General features: G+C 39.6%; 1 protein-coding gene and 1 non-coding gene across 8 annotated transcripts in view; one reads left to right on the top strand and one right to left on the bottom strand.

The window, feature by feature from the left end:
* The window catches only part of CNTNAP4 (contactin associated protein like 4), a 259,157-nt gene that overhangs the window by 49,646 nt on the left and 186,617 nt on the right, over positions 1–22,894 (top strand). The window lies entirely within an intron of this gene.
* On the bottom strand, positions 1,383–1,471 carry LOC114890060. The gene has a single exon (XR_003792200.1). It is a non-coding gene; the product is annotated as a small nucleolar RNA SNORA2/SNORA34 family (small nucleolar RNA).

Raw genomic sequence — 22,894 nt, 5'->3', positions numbered from 1 at the left:
AGTGGATCATGACATTTTAGGTGAAGAGTGAACACTGTGGTGTTAGACTTATCTGGATCAATTCACCATTCCTGGGTTTAAATCATTACTACCTTACTTTTTTTTTTAAATTAATTTATTTTTAGGAAGACGTTTTTAAATTCATTTATTTAAGTAGGAAGTAATTTTTTTTAATTTATTTTTTAACATCTTTATTGGAGTATAATTGCTTTACAATGGTGTGTTAGTTTCTGCCGTATAACAAAGTAAATCAGCTATATGTATACATATATCCCCATATCTCCTCCCTCTTGCGTCTCCCTCCCACCCTCCCTATCCCACCCCTCTAGGTGGCCACAAAGCATCGAGCTGATCTCCCTGTGCTATGCGGCTGCTTCCCACTAGCTATCTATTTTACATTTGTCTCTTACTTTTTTAAAGACGGAAGAAATACTTAACCTCTATGCTTTAATTCTCTAGCTTTCTTTTGGAAGAATAGGGATAATACTGAAGTGGTTTTGGCTTTATTGAAAATGATCACGGCACTGTGGTGTAACCACAAGAATTACAAAAGCATGGTCCCAAGAGAACGTTAAACAGTTTCAGAGTGTGTCCTGCCAATTAACCCCACTTTAGCAAACCTCACAGGCCAAACATATGCTTTGATTTATACAAAGGTAATCTCAAAATTCAGGCATCCTCATAACTCTGGTAAAAGAGTCTCTTTATTCTTGATTAATTATAGAGCAAAGCAGGGTCAAAGAATTTTTTTTTTGAGCATTTATCTTTAGTTTTTAATTACTCTGCACAAGAATTTTATATATTAAGGGCAGACATTTGTTACAATAATTAATAAATTGGTAAAATATTTAATAAGCAGAATAGACAAAAATCAATTTTCCTTTCAAAAGAGCAAGGAAGTCTTCCTTCCCTTCCTGTTAAAGAAAATACATTTTACTTTCCAAATATTTGTATATCTTGCCAGGCAAATGAAATCCAGCAGGATTTATGCCTTTCATATGATGAAGATCACCATATTTAAATGGTGCATTTACTGTGAAAGTAACTTTCTCAATCAGTGTCCATTATATAGATGCACTTTCACAGTTCAGTATACAACTCAAAAAATTTTACAGCCCAATAGTAAATGTAAGTTTCCTGTTTGAATGAAGTCTAAAATACACAAGTCAGGGCCCTGACCATACAAAGGATAATATTCAAAGAAAGCTCACAGTTCAGAATCATCTGACTGTTTTTGGATCCTCAGCAATTTTTTTGTAGTAATTGGATTTAACAGCACTATAATTCTAATGAATGAGTTAAATCAGGGATCTCAAAATTTTGGAATCCCAGTATTAATCAACTACAAATAAGTATTAGCCCATATCTATCACCAACGACTTAGATGTTTCTTTCTAATGAATTGACCATTACATTTCCAAAGTTCTGAAATGGCCAATAGACCATAAAAAGAGACTTTTTTAAAAATTATTTTTATTTTTTTTTTGCGGTACGCGGGCTTCTCACTGCTGTGGCCTCTCCCGTTGCGGAGCACAGGCTCCGGACGTGCAGGCTCAGCAGCCATGGCTCACGGGCCCAGCAGCTCTGCGGCATGTGGGATCTTCCCGGACCGGGGCACGAACCCGTGTCCCCTGCCTCGGCAGGCGGACTCTCAACCACTGCACCACTAGGGAAGCCCTTGTACTCTATTCATTAAAGTATAGGAGAGTTTGCTCTCACTTCTGGGATTAATATAGAATCACTTCTATTCTTCTATCAGTTCATTTGATTTAATGCCAGAGGCGATTGCCCTCCTGAATGTTTGGTTCTCTCTTACTTTGGATGTAGCTCTCCCTTCTGGGCCCTCTTCCTTAAGAACATGTTCTACTCTCTTCTGATCTCTTCTTGCTACTCCCTCAGTCTTACCCTTTATTGTCCTTGTCTGCCCTGTACCATGCTTTCTTCAGCTCTAAATCAGTTTGATAATGTAAGCCCAGTGAATGTGCCATGTAGCTGATCCTAAGTAATTTATAGCGACAAAAAATGCTGGTTTTGGAATCACAAAACCTAGGTTATAATACTAAATTGTGGGTGGTCTTGGGGAAAAGACATTTCCTCTCTTTTTTTCCTTTCCTGTAAAAGTATGGGGTTGAATTTGGGCATCTCTAAGTTGTATGACAATGTACTCTTTTTATTTATAATATTCTATAGGCACCATCTCTTTTCCTTTTGACTCACTGTAATAATGGAGATTTTCAAAGCATGTGAGTGAGTGACATTGATGGCTTTTCAAGAAGAAGGGGAGAATCTTAAGGCAGACTGTCCTTCTAAGTCCTCTCAAACTAGAAGACACAGAATGTGCCTGGCTTAGGAAATGTCTTCAACTGTTATAAAATATAGGAATTCAAGTTATAAATATGAACCTATTGAAATTGATACAGGAACTTAAATTTAGTCAGTTAAAATACATTCATAAAATTTAAAATTATCATTAATATATAGGTTACACTTCTTTGTGTATATCTAATATTTTTCATTCTGTTGAGGAGGAAAATTTCACATGTAGGTACAGTGAAAATAAACAGTGAGTATGCAGTTGGGTGATGTATTGTGTTGAGTTCTCCCAAAAGCACACCCTGGACCAACAATTGTGGTGCTAAAGGTTTATTAGGGGATGGTTCCCAGGAGAAGACAGAGAGGGAGTATAAGAAGCCAGATTAGCAAGGGGAAGAAAGCAACTTCAAGTGAAGTCCCACACACAGCCTGGTCTCCCAGGAAACTCTGGATGATAAAAATTTACCTAAGGCTTTGTCTTACCTGCCGTTAAAGGAACTGGCAAGGTGGCTAGCAAGGTGGCTGGCTGTGTGAATAATTTAGAAAAGCTAGTGTTTGAACTCTAGTCTAAACCCTAGCTTTAGACATTATAATAAAATACAACAAACGAGGTGGCTTAAACAACAGACATTTTTTTCTTACAGTTCTGGAGGCTGGAAAGCCCAAGATCAGGGTGTCAGCAGATTCTGTTCCTGGCGAGAGCCTGTCCTGGCTTGCAGCAGCCTCTTTCCTGCCGTGTGCTCATGTGGCCTTTCCTTGGTGTTTGCATGTGGGGAGGGAGAGAAAGATCTGTCTTCCTTTTCTTATAAGGTCACTAATCCATCAGGGGGGTCCCACTCTAAAGACCTAATCTAAACCTAACCACCTCTGCAAGGTCCCAAATACCATCACATTGCGGTGTATGGCTTCAGTGTATGAATTTGGGAGGTAAGGGTGGAGACGCGCTCAGCCCATAAGAGTTAGCTGCCTTTCTATAAAGAAGTAAACCAGCTAGAAAGTGTTAACCGCTTGAAGATACCTGAGAAAAACCAAGATAGCCAGGCCTTCAGGGTCAAAGATCCTGGAGAAAAAGGAAATACCATATAATGAGTCTGACATTTTCTACATGAAATAATAGAGCCTCAAAATACAGAAAGAAAAATGGACAGAAATAATAGGAGAAATAGACATTACAGATTGAAACACTAAACATAGAGGTTTTTAATATTTCTCTCTCTGTAGCTTATTTAAGAAGTATGCCAAAGAAAAGATCAGTGGAAATACAGATTTTAACAGCAGTTAACAAATTTGGCAAAATATTTACATATGTAATTTATATTTATATAATGAGTAGCATATATAAACCGCTGCCTCCAAATACTGCAGAATACACATTCTTATCCAGAGTACCTAGAATATTTACTTAAATTTATTTGGCGCCATAAAAATTGTTTCAACAAATCTCGAAGGATTTATATCATGCAGAGTAGGTGCCCTAGTACAGTTGAATTAAGCTAGAAATCAATAATTAAAAAATACTTAAAAACTCAGAAAGGTGTGGAATTTAATTAACACACTTCTCAAAAAGAAATCTCGGTGGAAATCAGGGAACGTTTAAACTCACTGATAACAAAATACTATAGGTCAGAATTGTGAGATGCAGCTTAGATCAAATTGATAACCTTAACTGCACATAATACAGAAGAAGGAAAGCTAAATATTAATAACCCATCCATTGCCTACTTATTCAGTTTCTCAAGAAATTAGAAAGGGCAACAGATTAAACCCAAAGTAAGGAAAAGGAAAGGAATAAAAGAACAGTGCATCAATCAATGAAATAGAAAACATGCGATATAGACAATCAGTAAGACAAAAACATAATAAGAGGATATTTTAACAGACTTCCTCTAATAATTGTGAAAATTTAAATGAATTGAACAAATTATTTGAAAAATGCAGCCTGAAAAATTGTGCCCAAGTAATAAAATAAAATTTAAATATTCCTCTGTCAGGTAAAGGTAGTAAATCCATAATTCACATGCTCCAACAGAAAACTCCAGGCTAAAATGAATTCATATGTGAATTCTTCCATACACTTTTAAGGGAGCTACGACTCGAATCTTACACATTCTCTTCCAGAGGACAGAAAAAAAGTCAAAATACTCCCCAACTCTTTCTATGAGACCAGCATAACCTTGACACCAAACCCTGTCAAGGACAAACAAGGAAGGAAAATTAAAAGCCACTCTCTCTCGTGAACAAAATATTGGCATACATGTGTGAAGGGGGTCGGGCTTGGCCTCCGCCTGAGATGCTCTTTTTCAGCTGGGGTGCACATGTGTTCTGAAAGCATGGTGGGTTGCATAACCAGAGAAGCAGTGAAAGCAGGGCCTAGAGCTTTCTTGTCTGATCCATACATAAGTATCTTGAGCATCTTACCTAGGAGAGGATGGAGCGGAAGTGTGACTATAGCTAACAGTAGAAGACCATATTTTTTGTATTCACTCATATTAGAGACTATTATAATTACAGATGTGCTGTTGTGTGTTGGACACCTCTTAGGCAACACATCTTCTCAGCCCCACCTCTTTCTCCAACCAGGACCAAGTTCAACTTCCCACAGGTGTAACAGGGTCTCACATTGGGTGGTACCACTTACCTGTAGCTTCCTGCCCTGTGGCTCCTCTGATGCTGAGGGATGATCTGCTTCCAGGGAATCCACTGGGCACCATAAACTCTGATGGTGGGGTATGGGCACTATTGCCTACCTGTGAGGCTACCTTGACCGACAGAAGATGAGAACTGATGTATAAAATCTTCCACCTTTGTCCTCAAGGGGGAAAGTTCTGAGCTGCATCTCATCAAAAGACTGCTTGGAAATGTTAAGCTTCTCATTTTATTCATACATTGCTTTCCTGATTTTGTTTAGTTATCTGTATCTCATTGAGCTTCCTTAAGATGATTATTTTGAATTGTTAGGCCAGAGACCTTCATTTCTTTGGGGTCAATTACTGGAAATTTATTAGCGTCCTTTGGTGGTGTCACGTTTGCCTGATTTTTCGTGATCTAAGTAGCCTTGCGCTGTTGTCTGTGCACTTGAAGAAGCATCAGTGGGAAGGTCCCTGGGCAGGCAGGTTTAGCCCCAGACTGTGTCTGAGAGGAGCCAGAACTGATTCATAGGGGCGCTTCCGGGTCCATAGCTGGGACAAGGTCTGCAGGCCTGCTGCCTTCAGGGGCATGGAGGCACATGTCTCCTACCAGGTCCCAGGGCAGGTGGGACTGCTCTCGGATTGTGGCTGGGAAGGGCTGGAACCCAGTTACAGGGCCACTTCAGGGTGGGTGTGTCTTCCTCCATGTCCCTGAGTGGGCAGGGCTGTTCCTGGTCTGCAGCTGAGAGGTTGTGGAGCTGGGTTCCAGGACCACTTCTATATCCATAGACAGACTAAGGTTTGAGGGCCTACCTCTAGGGGCAGGGATGACGTGTATCCTGGCAAGACTGCTCCCTAACCGCAGCTGTGAGGGCCTGGGGCCAGGTGATGGGGCTACTTTAAGATCTGCAGTCACACCAACATTGGCTGCTGCCCAGCTGCTGAAGTGCAGCTGGGAGGGCTGGGGCTTAGTTACAGGACTGTTTCAGAATCTCCTTTTGGATTAAAATCAGTGGGCCTACCTCCAGGGGGTGCCGTCAGGCGTGTCTCCTGGTGGGTCCCTGGGCGGGGCAAGACTTCTCTGGGCCTGCAGCTGGATCCCAAAGCTCCCACAAAGGGGCTTCTGTCCGTGGATGGCTGCCAGATTATTGTTGCTGAGGGGGTATGTGAGTGGGAGACTTCCTGTTCTGCCATCTTACTGATATCACTTCATATATTACATGTCTGTCTGTCTGTCTGTCTCTCTAATAGTTCTGCAAATTAAAATGTGTTCCCATAAATTATCTCATCTGATTTTTAACTGTAACCCTTTTGAAGGCTGCCCTTCAGATGTAATTCCATGGGAAAAGATATACAAAAACTACATGATTTTAGAAGGACTTCTCTGTGTTTCTTCTCAAATAGGACTTTATATCAGAGATTTTCTCCCTCAGTGGGAACTGTTAGGTCCTTAAAGATCCAGTAATTTAAGTAGAAAGCTAGCCTAAAATCACATTTCAGTGATTTGATGATTATTTGTTATTCTTCTCTTACCTTTTCCCTTGAGTCCTTTTTAAAAAAATTGACATATCATGAATATTAACAACAAAAGAAAAGGGACACATAAAATTGACTGTAAAATTGGCCATATAAAATACAACTGACTTAATAGACTATATAAAAATATCTGTATAAAAATGAAAAACAAGATCAGAGACTCCATGCCAAAATGACAATGTTTATGTGGGTTTTTCCAAAGCCTTGTCTTTGACCTTGGCATTGTGCCTGCCCTCCCTGAATGAGCTGGTCCACTGCCAAGGCCTCAGGAGGAGGCCTGTGCAGACACCTCCCACATTTGTGCTAGAGGAGAAACATGTCTAACAATCTCCTATCTTGTATTTTCAACTGCCTGCTGGAATTTTCCAGCTGCCTGCTAGATGTCTTGTCTTCACAAAAAAGCTCAACAGAAGTCTTAAGTTAAATATATCACATCTAAACCAGCTTCTGCTTGTAATTATTTTTCTTTTCTGATTCCTGGTGGTTATCTTAATCACCATGGCTTAACATTCTTAGAATCACCTTTTATTTCTCCCTTGATCCCTCCTCCTGAAGATGATAAATCCTGTGTATTTGTGGTTTGCAATCTGTCTCTCTTACACTCTTTTTTTTTTTGGAGCGGGTTGGGGGGGGTTTCCATTGCTACTACCCTAATGCAGTTTTTGGATTTCTAACCAAGGTTATTTTAATAACCTTGCAATTTTGAAGTCATGCAACTTTGAGGCTTTCCTCAATAAAAATAAAATTTAAAGCACAGTTGTGACCTTGTTTTTTGCCTACTTAAGACTTTCAGTCCTACCTCCCTTGCATGTATAGGTGTTTCTGAACGTGCTTTCCGAAGTCCAGCTAATCTTATGCAGTGGTTGAGCAGATAATTTGGTAGTTTCAAGGAAAAAGGAATAAAAAATACTTAAAAACTTTTCACAGATTAAAGTGTAAGAATGTATGAATTGCCTGCAATTCACTAACAGAGTACAGGCATACCTTGTTTTATTGTGCTTTGCAGATAATCGTGGTTTTACAAATTTAAGGTTTGCGGCAGCCTTGTGTCATCGAGCAAGTCTATTATTACCATTTTTTCCAATAGCATTTGCTCACTTTGTGTCTCTGTGTCATATTTTGGTAATTCTCACAATACTTCTAACTTTTTCATTATTATCAAATTTATTATGGTGATTTGTGATCAGTGATCTTGATGTTAATACTATGACTCAGTGAAGGCTCAGATGATAGCATTTTTTAGTAATAAAGCATTTTAAAATTAAAGTATGTACATTTTTAAAAAGATGTGATGCTCTTACATACTTAGTAGACTACAGTATAGTGTAAACATAACTTTTATATGCATTGGGAACCAGAAAATGTGTGTGTCTCATTTTATTGTAATATTTGCTTTATTGTGGTGGTCTTTATTCCCCAGTATCTCTGAGGCATGTCTGTATAGTTTCTGTTAACTAACCTATCTTTGCTTAATTTGTGTGTTATTACTTATGTTTCTTCTACAAATCTAATAAATATACAACATCATAAATATGAGGAGTGACCATGATTTTAGTACAGAGATTAAATCATAGAAGTTGGGATATGTGCATATTTAAATGTGGTGATTTCATACAGGCATCTATATAAGAAAACCACTGGGTAGACATTGGACTTACTAGACAAAGACTTTAAATTGTCTCTCTTAAATATGCTCAGAGAGCCAAAAGAAACCAGGAGCATGGTGTCTCAACAAATAGAGACTATCAATAAAGAGTTACATATTGTAAAACAGTTCTAAACTAGTGTCTTCTAGTGTGAATGTTATGAATTTGATATGCATCAAAGTTGCACTCCTAAGAGCAAAACCCCATCTCATTATTAATATTATGCTTGGGGAGCAAAGTAGAATAAACTGTTTGCAAAATTCCTCTCTCAAAAGACACTATCACAACCTAGATTTTTCCAGTGGTTCTGGATGTGGAGGAGTAAATATGAGAAAATACTAGTCGACTCCTGCTTTCTTCAACGTAAGAACCACTTTGATCTGAGTTTTAATCTTGCTTCTGCCTATGTCGGCGCAAAGGACTCATCAGCCTTTGAATCTGGTTAGCCTCGGTGACCCATACTGCAGGAGACAGCACTTTTCCTTGTGTTCTGGGTCATTTGGTGCACGTTGCAGATTGGAAGATGCAGTGGAACTGGACTGAGGTGGCCCTGGATGGATACAAGAAACCTTGTTCCCAGAGGAGAGCGGGCAGACAGTCACAGATCTCAGTGTGGCTGTCTTACCAAACCAAGGTTGCTGGGAAGTGAGGGGTTGGGGGGTTCTTTTTATTGTGTTGTGCAAAAAAGTGGGCAGTAGTTTCTGTTTTTTGGGGGGGTTTTTTGCATGAAAGTAAACTGGTTAATGTTGGGAAAGGTGAGCACATAAATTCCTCTAATGAAGGATGAAATATGAGCACTTTTGATGACAATAATAATTGCGTCAGTGGCTATTTCTCTATGTGGGGTGATCAGGGGAGCAGAAATAGACATGACCTCCCCACTGGTCCTTCGTCTCCCCTCTCAGCACAGATAGGCACACGCCACCCATGGCTTAAGAGAAAGGATGGTCACTGCCCACCTTGGGAACAAAGTTAAGTGGGGACCGTTTAGATCTAAAATATAAACGATTTGAAAGGGGAAATGACCAGCCTAAAGGAATTCCTTTTCCCCATACCCCACTGAGGGAAGAGACATGAGAAAGCAAGTGTGAGGGATCATTTTCCCTGAAGTCCTGTCCTCAAACTAAGTCCATAGTAGGAAACTTGACAGAACCCTTCATTCACACTCAGGTGTCTGTATGTGAAAGGGTGCTTAGAGAGGAGATCGCCCGCCCCAAGAGAAGTCACTAAATCATCCTGCTGCTGCACTGCAGAGACGGTGGTGTGACAGTCCCCACGTCAGCCCTGGATGGCGTGTGAGGGGAACCAGGAGCTGCTGTGGGCACCAAGAATGGATGCAGAAGTTAGGGCGTGAAGTGGTGGGTGTGGGCAAAGCGTCACACCAGGGATGGGAGGATGAGCATCAGAATGTTGTGACAAAGGCATGTCCCAACTAATCTGCAACCAGTCACCTAGGTGCAGAGTGGAAGCTGCTTGACCGCCCATGCAAAACACGGAGAAAGAGTGGTCCCGGTCTCCACTGCCCCCAGGGTCGGCAGGAAGGGAGGCAGATCCCTGCAAGCATTTCGAAGCTGAAGGTGACAGAGATAAAACCCTGAATTGACTGAGAAATCCATGAACTGGACTGAGTTCCTCTGAAATGATTAGATTGATTTTCTACATTGGACAGAATAGGAGCTCAAGAGAGAAAATTAGACTGAGTCAGGAAAAAATGCATTTTTCATACCTGAGGCTGTAACTGAGAAATTCATAACTCTACTGTGATTCCACCTGCTGTGCTCAAGTAGCTTATCTGAGATATGGTCAGTAACCTGCCGGCCTGGGAGAGCGGCTCTTCCCAACTCAGCATTGTCACATTGGGAGCTTGAAATCTGCCATGCAGGGAGCATTTACACCACAGGAACTGACAAATGCTGTAAAGCAGGACTTTTCCCCACAGAGAACTAGTTTTTAAACGCTTTCTGGCATACTACTTACCGGGACTTACCTCTCGTGAGGCAAGATGTAATGATGTCGGGGGGAAAGATACAAAAATGTCTTTTTAAAGTTGGACTCAGATGCAGAAGACATGAACCAAAAGAGTTTGACATGTTCCCAGTGCTGGATTGTTTGTTGCTCAGAAAACTAAATCCGTAAATATGTTAATTTGTATATTCACGACATCTGTTTTTCTCAGTGGTGTAGAAGTTAAGATTTTTTTTTTCTTCAGTAAATATCAAGAGTGATAGTTAAACCAACACACTGTGGAAGCTTCCCATACAGACCAAACTATCCATCAGCCTGGGTATAGCTTGGTAAAAGATTGCAAATACCATCTTCTTGTAAAAGAATATGAAGAACCATGCCTATTATTAGTGATCTTAACATATTGTTTATTCTGTTCATTTAAAATTGTGGATGGTTTCTGTTTGTCAAGTTATCTAAAACTGGTGATCCACATGTGTGCCAAACAAAAAACACACACTAGGTGGTCCTCAGGAGCTGAGAGTTTGATAGTTTTCTTAGCTTCGAATGCAAGACTTCCTGCAATCTGGTTCCACTCTCCTTTCTTGCCGTAGTGACCACGGCCCTCTCCATGCCCCCTCACTCCCTTCAGTCCGTTACTGCCATCCTGAAAAACGTGCCTTGCACCTGTCTGCCCTCAAGTCATTCCTCTGCTCCGAAGGCTCCAACCCTTCATTTTTTTTTTTTTTTTTTGCGGTACGTGGGCCTCACACCGCTGTGGCCACTCCCGCCGCGGAGCACAGGCTCCGGACGCGCAGGCCCAGCAGCCACGGCTCACGGGCCCAGCCGCTCCGCGGCATGTGGGATCTTCCCGGACCGGGACACGAACCCGTGTCCCCCGCATCGGCAGGCAGACTCTCAACCACTGCGCCACCAGGGAAGCCGCAACCCTTCATTTTGACCTTTCAAAATCCCACCCTAGAACCTGAATGAAATGTTTCTGTTTCCCTTATCACTCAGCCAGCAGTTGCCCTATCCTGAACTTCTTTAGTGTATATTCAGTTCCTCGTATAATGTGTATCACCTGCTGATGTGTCATCTTCGTTCATAAAAGATAAAGTTCATGAAGGTGGAAGCCATTATCGTAAGTGACAAAGAATAGGCTCCGAAGTAGGACCGTGTTTAGGGTTTTTCCTGATTTACTGCAGCTCTGTGACCTTTCACAAGTGACTTTACCTCCCCTTGCTTCAGTCTCTTCATGGCTAAAATGGGAAAAATAATAGTTTCTATCACTTAGGCTTATTGTGAGAATCAAATGAGTTAGAACAGTGACGTACTTAGTACCTTGTAGAATACATCAGCAATTTCTGTTCATAGCTAGCAGATCCAGAGTCATTCCTAGCATTTTTTAAAAATTGAAGTGTAGTTGATTTACAATATTATGTTAGTTTCAGGTGGTACAGCAAAGTGATCTGGAGATATAGATATACTTGTACGTTATAGGTTATTACAAGATACTGAATATAGTTCTCTGTGTTATACAGTAAATCCTTGTTGTTATTCTATTTTGTATGTAATAGTATGTGTCTGTTTATCCCATGTTCTTAATTTATCCCTCCCCATCCCCCCTTTCCCCTTTGGTAACCATAAGTTTGTTTTCTATGTCTGGGAGTCTGTTTCTGTTTTGTCAATAAATTCATTTATATTAATTTTCAGATTCTACATATAAGTGGTATCATATCATATTTGTTTTTCTGTCTGACTTCACTTGCTATGACATTCTCTAGGTCCATCCATGTTGCTGCAAATGGCACTATTTCATTCTTTTTATGGCTGAGTGGTATTCCATTGTATATACGTACCACATCTTCTTTATCCATTCATCTGTCTGTGGACACTTAAGTTGCTTCCATATCTCGGCTGTTGTAAATGGTGCTGCTGTGAACATTGGGGTGTATATATCTTTTCGAATCAAGAGTTTTCGTCTTTTCTGGATATACCTAGCATTTCTTTTGATTATGTATGTGCTGATGGATATAATGATCACATTTTGGTTTAGGCTTTTAGGATGTAAATTGTGGGTATTAATGGTGGTGATTAGAATGATATTGATAATTCCTTGTGTACCGTATTTTTCTCTGTTTGAAAAGTTTGTATGTGATCTAGTACTGAAAAGCATAACTAGTAAATATAATTAGGGAGGTAAATTCTATATTCTTTGTTATGAGGGATGACATTTAGGGACTTTAAAGAAAGTGGTATAACCTTCTAGTTTATAACCTTCTAGTTTACAACCTTCTAGTTTCTTGTGCTTAATAATTTTTATTAAGAATTAGAAATATCCTAAACTTCATAGCTTCTCCTTTATTCAACTTTTAACCTCTCATTTCTGTCTTCTTATTTTTGAAAAGGTCTGAGAAGAGTTTGTTAAAAGTGTTTATTACATTGTTCAAAAATATAAAATCTGACCACTTTGTAATCTACACACAAACCACAGTCATTTAAACTTTAAGATACTTAATTATGTTGACACTTTATTAAATTAATATTGGCCAATATTCAGTTACTCATTGGAATTCAAGACACAATTTCAGATATTCCCAAAAAAATTGATGGGAATTAATCAGAACTATGTTTTAGAAAAGAAATGGCATAAAGAGAGTTTAAGATTCTTGGAAATGTCGATTTTGCTCATTAAAAAAGTCTGTCATTTTACTTTGTTACTAGAAAGCAAAACTCTCATAGCCCTTTGACCTTCTGAAGTCATCTCAGAATCTATTTAATCTATTTCAATTGCTCTGAGTTTGGCCATATTAGAACAATAGCAGTTCAGCTAATGGCAAGACTCATTTTCATGTCTGAGCAGCACACAAACATTTCTGCCAAGTGGGTTTCAAATATGACAGTGGTATTCTAATAGGAAACTTGATTCTTAGTTATTAATTTAACAAACATAAATAAACTATATTATCTCATGTTACAGAGTTCTTATAGTGAGACTGTGGGAGAGGTGGTATTTGAGATGCAGCTGAGAGGTGGAAGAAACAAAGTCCTGGCTGAGTGAGAGGCACAGGAATAAGTATAATTCAAATGAAATTGTGGAGAATGAGAACAGACTTCATAGAAAAATAGACTATTTTCTGAGGCTCCAGTGCCAGATTGAAGTTGAATTAAATGCTGTGTCAAAAAGGATGCTTTTTGCAACCAGGAGAAAAATGATTCAACCAGCTTTTACCAAAGCAACTCTGGGAATGATGGCAAAAACAGATTGGTTTTCTAAAAGGCACATATTGAAGATTTTTAGGAAGGGTAGGCCATCGGGCTCGGAACACAATTTCCTGATTTCCTCTCCACATCCTGTAAACGTATGCAAATCCCAGTGGCCTCGCTTCCTTCACTTTTATCACCCTAGAAGGCCTGCCCCTCTGTTCCACAATGAATCATTCACAGCATTGAGTCCTTCGTACTTCCTTAGGGTTCCCGTTCCTTCAGTTTTATGTCTTTCAGATTTCCCTTCCGTTGATGACTCTTTACTCTCAGCACCACCATCCAGAAAGTTTTCCAAGCTGTCATCCTTAACTTTGTCCTCTCCATGCTCCTTGCCCTCCCGACGTCTAACATCGAAGGGGTTATCCACAGGACATCAAGGCCTGCCAGTTCTACCTCACTAGGATCTCTCAAATGCTTTCATGCCTTTTCATGCTTTCATTTACTTGCTTCAAAGTTGTATCTCCCATAACTAAAAATAAATACAGAAAATAAGTTTAACTGAGTGGTTGACATACGGACTTAAACTAAGGAATAACGAAATGCAAAAGGACAATGAAAATCACTTTGGAGGCGACGTTGACCAGATCTGGCAGCTTCTACATATGGAGAAATTTCTGTTATTGAAAGGGAATAATTAGAAATGATTCTCACATTTTAGTCTGGGTGACTTGAAGATGGGAATGATGCAGCCATCTGGTTTTGACAGGAGGTAAGACATCCATTTTTGGCATGTCGAGTTTGAGATCTCTGTAGGGCATCCATGAATAGATATATAGGAAGCATTCAGGATTTGGAATACAGATTTCAAAGGAAACTCAGAGCTAAAAATAAAGATCAGGCCTCGTCATCCAAAAACAAAAAAAATTAATCATTGCAGCCAGAGGCATGAGAAATGTAGTCCGCTGAGAATGTAAAGTAAAAGAGGGGAGGACAGTTGTGTTAGCTTTTCAACAAACGTAGAGAAAGGAAGTTCTATGAAAGATGCTGAAAAGGGCTGGCCAGAGGAGTGAGGAAAAAAACCCAGGAAGTTAGTGTCATCTGGAGCTAAAGAAGGAGGGACTTGCTCTAAGTGACAGAATTTTGGTCGTGAAACATTTCCTGATGGTTTTATTTGCAGCTCATTTATTGACCTAGATAGATATTCTAAAGATACAGTATGTCAAAATAGCAAAAGCAAAAAGCCGTTGTTCTTTTTTTGAAAGCATCATCCCTGAAGAATCATGTAAATCGTGAATTCACTATTGAAACTCTGTCTGAAAATCATCTGGGAGGTCCCCTTATATATAACATCCATGCAACTATATTGTCCCTCCCGTGTTTTATGTAAAGGAGCCTAAAATCCTAGGATTGCGTATAATTTTGCAAAAATAACTTTTTTTTTATGGCGATTAACACACCACAATACTCTTCTACTCAGTTATGATTTGTTAAGGGAAACATTGATACCTTTAAATAAAAATATAAAAATCTTGACATTTATGTTTGACAAGCTAAGCTGACTCTGGAAATTTTACATTCATGTTTCTTAAAATTATGAATTGCTAATTTAAAAAACTACTTTATGGAGGTATGATTGATATGTATACAGCTGTACCTATTTAATGTATACAACTTGATGAGTTTGGAGATAAGTATATGCCCATGACACCATCACCATAATCACAGCCCTAAACTTATTCATCACCTCCAGAAGTTTCCACCCTATCCCTCCCTCTCTCTCTCTATTTTTCTTAAAAATCTTTTTAAAAATTTGGTGGTAACTTAAAAAATTAAAATGCAAAATTCTAAACTCTGAAGATACATTCCAAACAGTACCAACAAATTAACCTTTATGTTAATTCTTCAGAAAAAGAATATAGTAAAAGCAAAAACAATTGCAAGAGAATGATCCATGTTGATAACTGACTTTTCCTTTTGCTTATCAAAAGTATTTGTTTTTTTATAGTTGTCCTAGCTGTCACTGTGAACATGCGTTGAGCTGCTTCTGCTAGGATGCTGTTTTCAGTTGCCGCATTCTCCTGTGTGGTGACAGAGTATGTGGGAAGGCACCGGGGTGTGGGTGAGAGTCACAGTATTGCCAGGAGCAAGTTGAAATTGGCTAGGCAGAAGCATGACCTACTTTTTGGGGTCCATCTTTTCTGATCCAGAGAGTTTGCATTAACTCTCATTCCCAGCTAGAAGCACTACTTTATGACTCAGTGGATCAATATACACTGGGAACCACGAACCATGATAGGTGGCCTGACAATCGTGTGAAAGGCCTCATTGGTTCAAGTGGAAATGTGGTTCCTTTGTGAGACTTGCTTCTTATCAAAAAGGACAATTTAGAACTTTCCATTATACATTACAAATAGAAATAAGATAGAGATAAACAGAGCAAAATGATGTGTTTTTTCCTCTTCTCCTTGTGCTTCCCCACCTTTCACATCCTGACCGACTCGATCACACTTCCACAAAATATGATGGTTTTTCTCTTGGTGAAGCCAGGGCCATGTGTGCTATTGTTTCTAATACAGAATAATTGGTGGCATATAATTTTAGAAGGTGTTTATCTCTCAGTTTAGGTGATACAGTGACAAAATGACGAGTTTATAACCGTAGGCTAAAATCAGATTAATAAATAAAAGGGCTTGATTGGAACAAACCACGCAGCAGTGGTTTGTTCCATTTATGTCTATTTGGAGTCTTCACTATTTTGGCACAATAAACTCTCCCAGACTCTCATATGTCGAAACGTGATTTGTTTTACATGATGAGGTAAAGAAACCATTGAATACACATGTAATAATTGAGGATAATTTTAAAAATCTAAATGTATGTGTATCACTGGCAAAATTAATGGTCAGGTATCACCATTTTGAAATAAATCTTGTAAAAGCGTATTTTTCCCTGTATTCTTTTTATGAAGCCCTAACGCTTGTGTGCTCCACTCTTTGTACCTGGGCCCAGGGCCGCGTGGAGCTGGTTCCCCGATGCTGGAGGAGTATTTCACCTGTTGGCTTTACACACTCAGTCCTACTTGGATCCCACTCCACATGCTATTGTAGAAAGTTATTTCTGTTAAAGCCAGCAGACTGTGTGTGTGTGTGTGTGTGTGTGTGTGTATGTGTTTCTCTCATCTTTGTACCAAAAATCAGTGTGATGCCCAATGAATGTGGAGTGATTCTGCTCTGGAGCAGCATAGACATGACTGTATCAATGCTGTACATGTGGCAAAATGTTTTTTGAACCAATAGATATATTGATTCTGGTTGACCACCCATGTACACATGCAAATGACATCGTTCTGGCCAATCCACATACAGTTTTAGAAAATCATAAGTTATATAAAACGCATAATCGACAGCTTTGGGGATGTTAAGCACACGCACAAGACACTCATAAAGATACTCTAGTATCTCTCATCATTCAGATCTGAAATACTGGTTGATCTGATTTTCTCAAGCTAGTTGCAAAGCTGTGAGTCTGCAGCTTATGTTAGTAGTTGAGAAGTAACATGGAAACACCATATATTTTTCAGTATTGCCAAAACTTTATCAGCTGAGTGTATTGTTTTTAGTTGGGGAAGATCCTGTTTGCTCTTCAGTTCAGAGACTGTTTCCCATTTTTGCCCACTTACCAAGTCACTTCAACCCCCCTAGCCTCTGCTGGGTAAAGGAACCTCCTTTGGTTGTGTCAGTCTCTTCCAGGTAAATGCTCAGACCTTCTGATTTCCTAATCTTTCTTCCACTCCTTTCCAAAACGGCAGTCGGCATGAGAGGAACTCAGATGATGTCCTGGCACTTTGGGTGGGGGTCTCCCCTGACATATGTCGGTTGTTGTATTGATGTCCACCACAAGATCATTGATTGGATCCTTGTGTCCCAGGTCAGTGATACCTGCTAAGTGTGGTTTCGTTGGTCCTCACACTGGATGTTTGTTGATGTACACTGCCAAATGTAGTGGTCATTTGGTCACTACGACTGTTCTCTTGACAAAGGCCATCACCTTTTCTGGCCAGGCCCCATGACACTTCTTGTTCTATTCAGATTCCCCAAAGCTGGCTGTGACATTCTTTTGGTTAATAGGTAGAGCAGATGGGCAGTGGTCTTTGGACACTGTCACTATCCTGAAGAACCCCTCTGGTTAGCTCTAGTCAGACCCTCATTCATTTCTAAGCATTGTTCTTTATCTTCTCAGACTCTGTGTAATGGTTTCTGGGGAACATGACTCATTAGGTAGAAAAATGAAAAACACATCCTTCTCATAAAAAAAACCCCAATTATCTCTTGTCAAAGAAAATTGCACTGGATTGAGTTAAAAAGACAAGAAAGACTTTATTCAAGACTATAGCAGTGGGGGTCAAGACTTCTGCAGTAGGGGAGAGAGATTGAATTCTGCTCTTCTGAAATCAAGGTGGGGGAGTTTTTAAGCACTGAGCTGATGAGCTAATGGAAGAGTACTGGAGAACATCAGGGGGAAGTTGGTCAATGTGATCAGGCCATTTGTGTTTGATGATTGGTGCTTGTGGAGTTAGGCTCCTGCCCTCCAGCAGAGACTGGGAGATAGGGCTCTGTCTTTCTTGATTACATTTCAGAGGGATGACTCAGGTCCTTGAGAAAGACATTCTTGGATTGTAAAACTGTAAGGAGGCCTGATGAAGATTTACATTGCAAGAGGCAGAGAAATAATTTACAATTGCAACTTCCCTCAATTAAATGCTCTGAGAAAAGGGAGGTCAGGGGCCTATGGTCAGGGAAAAAAACCTGTCTGAAGTTTAGTCAAGCTGAGGGGAATGTTAAGGGTGTCTCAGTCACCAGCATCACTAATAATTTTTCCCATTGCCTGTGAAATAAAATTTTCCACAATAAAATAATACTTAAAAAAGAATAAATTGTGGAATTAAAGTATGTGTATTCAAGACTAAATTCAACAAATATCTAAGCCTAGATTTAAACATATCTCATTCATTGGGATCGTGATGCTGTATTAATGTTTTAGCATTTTCACAAATTGGGAAAATATTAAATGATTTAATCAATCAAAGGCCTGGAATTGGTTTGGTACTTTTTACCTTTTTTTCATATACTATGCCCTAGTATTGCTGGCTTTTCCAATCATTATGTGGAAATAATGTCTGTTGGGTACAAGAGTGACTTCAGTTTCTTCACCCAGAAGTGATATGAGGACATTTGACTCATGGCAGCTTATCATCTCTCTCCGGCTGGGGAAGATAAAAAAAAAAAAAAGGTAGGGAAGCAAAAAATGGTTTTTCAGTCTCTGGGATATTGTCAGTGTGCTCTATCTGATGCATGAGGTCATTTACTGAAATGACCTGCCTCACTGTAGTAGATCTAAATAGAAACTTTTAGAAAAGTATTATAATGGTCTTAGTGCAAAACATGGGAAAGCCCTGATTACCGTCTGAATTTCCAGACATCATGTGCTCAAAGTCATTTTTCCAAAGCTACTAATTTGAATGAAATAAAACTGGCTGTGGTGAAAAAAATTAAAGCACAGATTTCAGTGGTTTTGTAATTTTATTCTAGTCTTCTAGAGGAAATTTGGCTTTCCCAAAATTTGCACATCAAATAAGCGAATCAAAATGCCTGAGCAGAGAAAGGATGTAAATATTCACTGATTGATCCACTGAATCATTGAACACTTCAGAAACGTTTGATCTGGCAGTACAAGAAGTAGGGCTGAAAGTCAGTCTACCCATCTGCTGGGAGGAAAAACTGATCAACAGCAAAACACTAAAACCGACGAGAATTTAGTAAGGTATTATTAATTTAGAACCTTGCTGTGGAAATGAAGTAAAAAGCATCTCTTTCATTGTATCAGAAAATCCAAAAATAGAGCGATAAATACATCTAGGAAATGTAGTTTACAAGTGATTAAACTAGGGAACTTTGAGGCGGTTGGTAGACATTGTGTGTATGTACGTGCCTGCCTGTGTGTGTGTGTGTGTGTGTGTGTGCGCGTGTGTGTGTGTATCTCAGCCAAGTACCTAAGCTTTCTCTTCGAGAACCTCGCTGAAAGTACCATTTTGCAAAGAGAAGTATCTTGTGCTTTTATTTAGTTTTATTTAGTTCCAGCTTTTGCCACTAGGTATAATATATTCATATTTGGTATATGAATTAATACAGTCTTATTATAACCATATGGAAACAGAGTTATTTCATTCCTTTATGCAGTAAATATTTATTAAGCACCTACTATGTGTCAGGCAGTGTGCTAGACACATAGGATCTATCTTTGAACAAAACAGGCCAAGACTCCAGGCCTCATTGAACTTATATTCTGATAGGGCAAGATAAAGGATAAAGAAAGATACTGAACGAGAAATATATGTATAAATGTGTCAATATCTGACAAAAAATGTAAAGTGGTTTGGATTAAGGTGAATGGGAGGAGGATTGCTGGGTGGAAGGGATTTTAATAGGGAAGGTCAGGAGAGGAATGCTTGTATGAGAGCAATCACATTTGAGCAAAGACTTGACTGTAGCAAAGATTTTAGCCCAGTCCATCTCAGAGAAGAGCACTCCAGGCAGAAAGGATAGCTTATCAAAGCGTGGGATGGGAGATGGAAGAATGGTGTTTGCTCAGAGAACCTTGAGGAGGCCGTCGTTGACAGAGGGTACTGATCTGGGAAGCCAGACCTGGGGCGGGAGCCGTGCAAGGGGGGCAGATCATATAAGGAATCTGGAGGCCGTATAGTAATGACTTTGTCTTTCACTGTGTGTGAAAGTGAAAGTTATTGTTGTGCTTTGAGCCCAGGAATAATATTTTAAACCTGTTGTATAGAGAACGGAGAGAGTCTCAGTGAGCAAAGGGGGAAGGAGGGAGACTTGTTAGGTTGCTATGGCAAGAATCCAGGCTGGAATAGAAAGGAGCACCAGTGGAGTTGGAGAAATCCGCTGATTCTGCAGAGTTGAGTAGCGCCAGCCGTATTGCTGTTGGTTTGGTAGTATAGTGAGAGAGAAAGAAAGGAGTCAAGCACACTCAATTTTTGTGTGTGTGTGTGTCCTGAGAAACTTTAAGAATGGAATTGTCTGTCATAAACTGGGTTGGGGAAGCATGTGAATAGAGTAGGATTTGGGGGAAGAAGAGGAGTTTGGTTTGGGAAATGTTAAAGATATCAAGTAGAGGAGTCTAATATCAGGGAAGAGGGTGGGGGTGGAGATAGAAACTAGGGAATTACTGGCACATAATATTTAAGTCCACGAGGTCAAGAGAGGTCTGCAAGGAGATGGGGACGGAGAAGAAGCAGGGCAAAGGACTGAGCCCTGGAGCGTCTCAGCCTTCAGAGGGAAGAGATAAAGGGAAGAACTGACAATGGAGATTGAGAAGGGGCAACTAATAAGCTAAGAAGAAAATTAAGAGAATGAGCTTTATGGAAGTTTAAGTGGACAAGGAATATCAAGGCACTGGGAGTAGTTGAAAGTATCAGATGTCACTGACAGGTGGAGTGGTAGGAAGACTGAAATCTGACCATTCAGTTTAGCAACATGCAGTTCTTTGGTAACCTTGACAAGAGCAGTTTTCATTGAGTGGCGTGGACTGACAGTCTAGTTGGAATTGGCCTGAGAAAGAAGGAAACGACAAACATCAGAAAGAGTATGTATGGACATCTTATTTGAATTAACGTATTACCTTAATATAAAAAGCAGGAAAAATAGAGTGGAGTCAAGAGAACTTTTTTTTTTTCTTTTAAAGGGGGAAAAGTAACAGCATGCATGTACATTAATGGGTATGATCCATTAAGGAGAAAAAACTAATGAAGGCGAGAATGGAGAACTGCTGATGCAGTGGCCTGAGTGGCTTCAGCACAAGGGGCAGGGACTGGCCAGTGGCTCACTTACCTGGAAAGCGCAGGGATGACCTGCGGGCCCAGTTGGACTCAGGGATGCTGACTGTGCTATCAGAACTGGGTCTCACCTCATCTCTCAGTTCCGCTTGGGTCTTTGTTGCTTCACTCAGGTTTTCCACAACAATTGCTCCTGCAGGTCGATGCCTAGTTCCCATACTTTCAGCGTTCACAGCAAAGAGGGTCTTTCTCTAATAGTCTCAACGAAATCCTGGAATTGCCCTGCTGGCTTGGCTCAGCTGACCTGCCTGTACCTGTAATAATAACTGTGACCAGGGGCAGCAACGCCAAGATTCGGGAGTGTACATGAGGCAAGACTAGCCAGGCACGGAGCATCGATAGAGTCATGTTTCCTTCCAGCAAAAAGAACTACACTGGTAAAAATACAAAGCTTGATAAGGTTCTAAATGGTGGTCCCGGGACACTGTGAACCATTTAAGGGAGATAGACAAATACTGGCACAATGCTTTTTCTCTTCCTTTTACATTATTGTAATTCAATGTCAAGATCAAAATGATCCAGGCAAACTTAAAATTGTGGGGAAATCGAGATGAAATCACATGTGAAAAAATGTAATTGTCTTAGAGGGAAACTTCCCTAGGACAATTTTAATTAAGCCAGTTATTTTCTAGAAATGTAGATGCCATAATGATGGCTAGGACTGTCATTGAACTGTGTTCACTTGTGTTTGTGTCCTTGAACACCTGTGTCCTTCTGTGCTTTACATCTTGAGAAATATGGCTTGCCCTTTCGTGTGCTCCAACCTTTGCAAAGTTGACAAAGTCTGTGACACATCACCTTCACTGATGACCATCTGCAGTGGCATTATACAATTATAGTTGTATAATTATTTCAAGGTTAAAGAATGAAAAAGGAGGAGATTTCTTAAATGAGATCCTAACATTAAAATCATTAAAAAATAATTTCTCATCTATACTAAAATTTTGGGAAATTTTACTTAGCTTCTGTGAATCTCTTTTTTAAAAGTTTCATTTGAAAAGAAGAGATGTTAAAATATATTTCATCTCACTAGATAATTTTAATAATTAAGTTTAATATGGTACATAAAATTTCTAGTAGAGTACTTAGCATACAGTAGGCACCAGATAAATTTTAGTTTGCTTTTTTTTCCTGACAGTTCATAGCAACATGTGTTACAGAAGCCAGTTCCTGAGGAACCTGATGTTTAAAAGTAGTAGGCAACAGATAGAAGAGATGCTGTGTTTTGTGGTCATTCAGTAACTAAATTTTTCCAGAGCTCAACTTTACTGTGATGGTAACTCTTTGGAGTCCATAGCAATAATAATTGTTTTATAATTCAAAACGTAACAACCACCATATACTCATGTGCTTGCTGTCTGTGAGAGAATCAGTAGGCACTTATTATGCTTTTTAAATTTAAATCTCATAGCAGTACTACAATGCTTAGTGTAAAAGTCTCATCAATAGGTAGAGGGCTTTTAAGTGTGAGTTTTCAGGCTGTGATATGAAGATGCAAGAAATGTTTCTGTTTGAATAAATTTATGACATTTTATTATGCCAAGTCTCAGTAATGAGGCCAAGGCAGGAGAAAAAGAAGGGTGGAATAGGGGAAGGAGGGCTGCGATATGGGGAAAAAAAGAAATGGAGGGATAAGACTGTCTTGTGGATTAAGTGTCAGTAACCATGGAATAGATGGGGTTATGGGAAGATGGTCATTCGTCTCACGT

Source organism: Monodon monoceros, unplaced genomic scaffold, assembly GCF_005190385.1.
Source record: "Monodon monoceros isolate NGI ecotype Baffin Bay Population unplaced genomic scaffold, NGI_Narwhal_1 Super_Scaffold_10, whole genome shotgun sequence".
NCBI classification, from domain to species: Eukaryota; Metazoa; Chordata; class Mammalia; order Artiodactyla; family Monodontidae; genus Monodon; species Monodon monoceros.
Note: the sequence above shows the minus strand (reverse complement) of the source record. Positions and strands in the feature narration are given on the sequence as shown.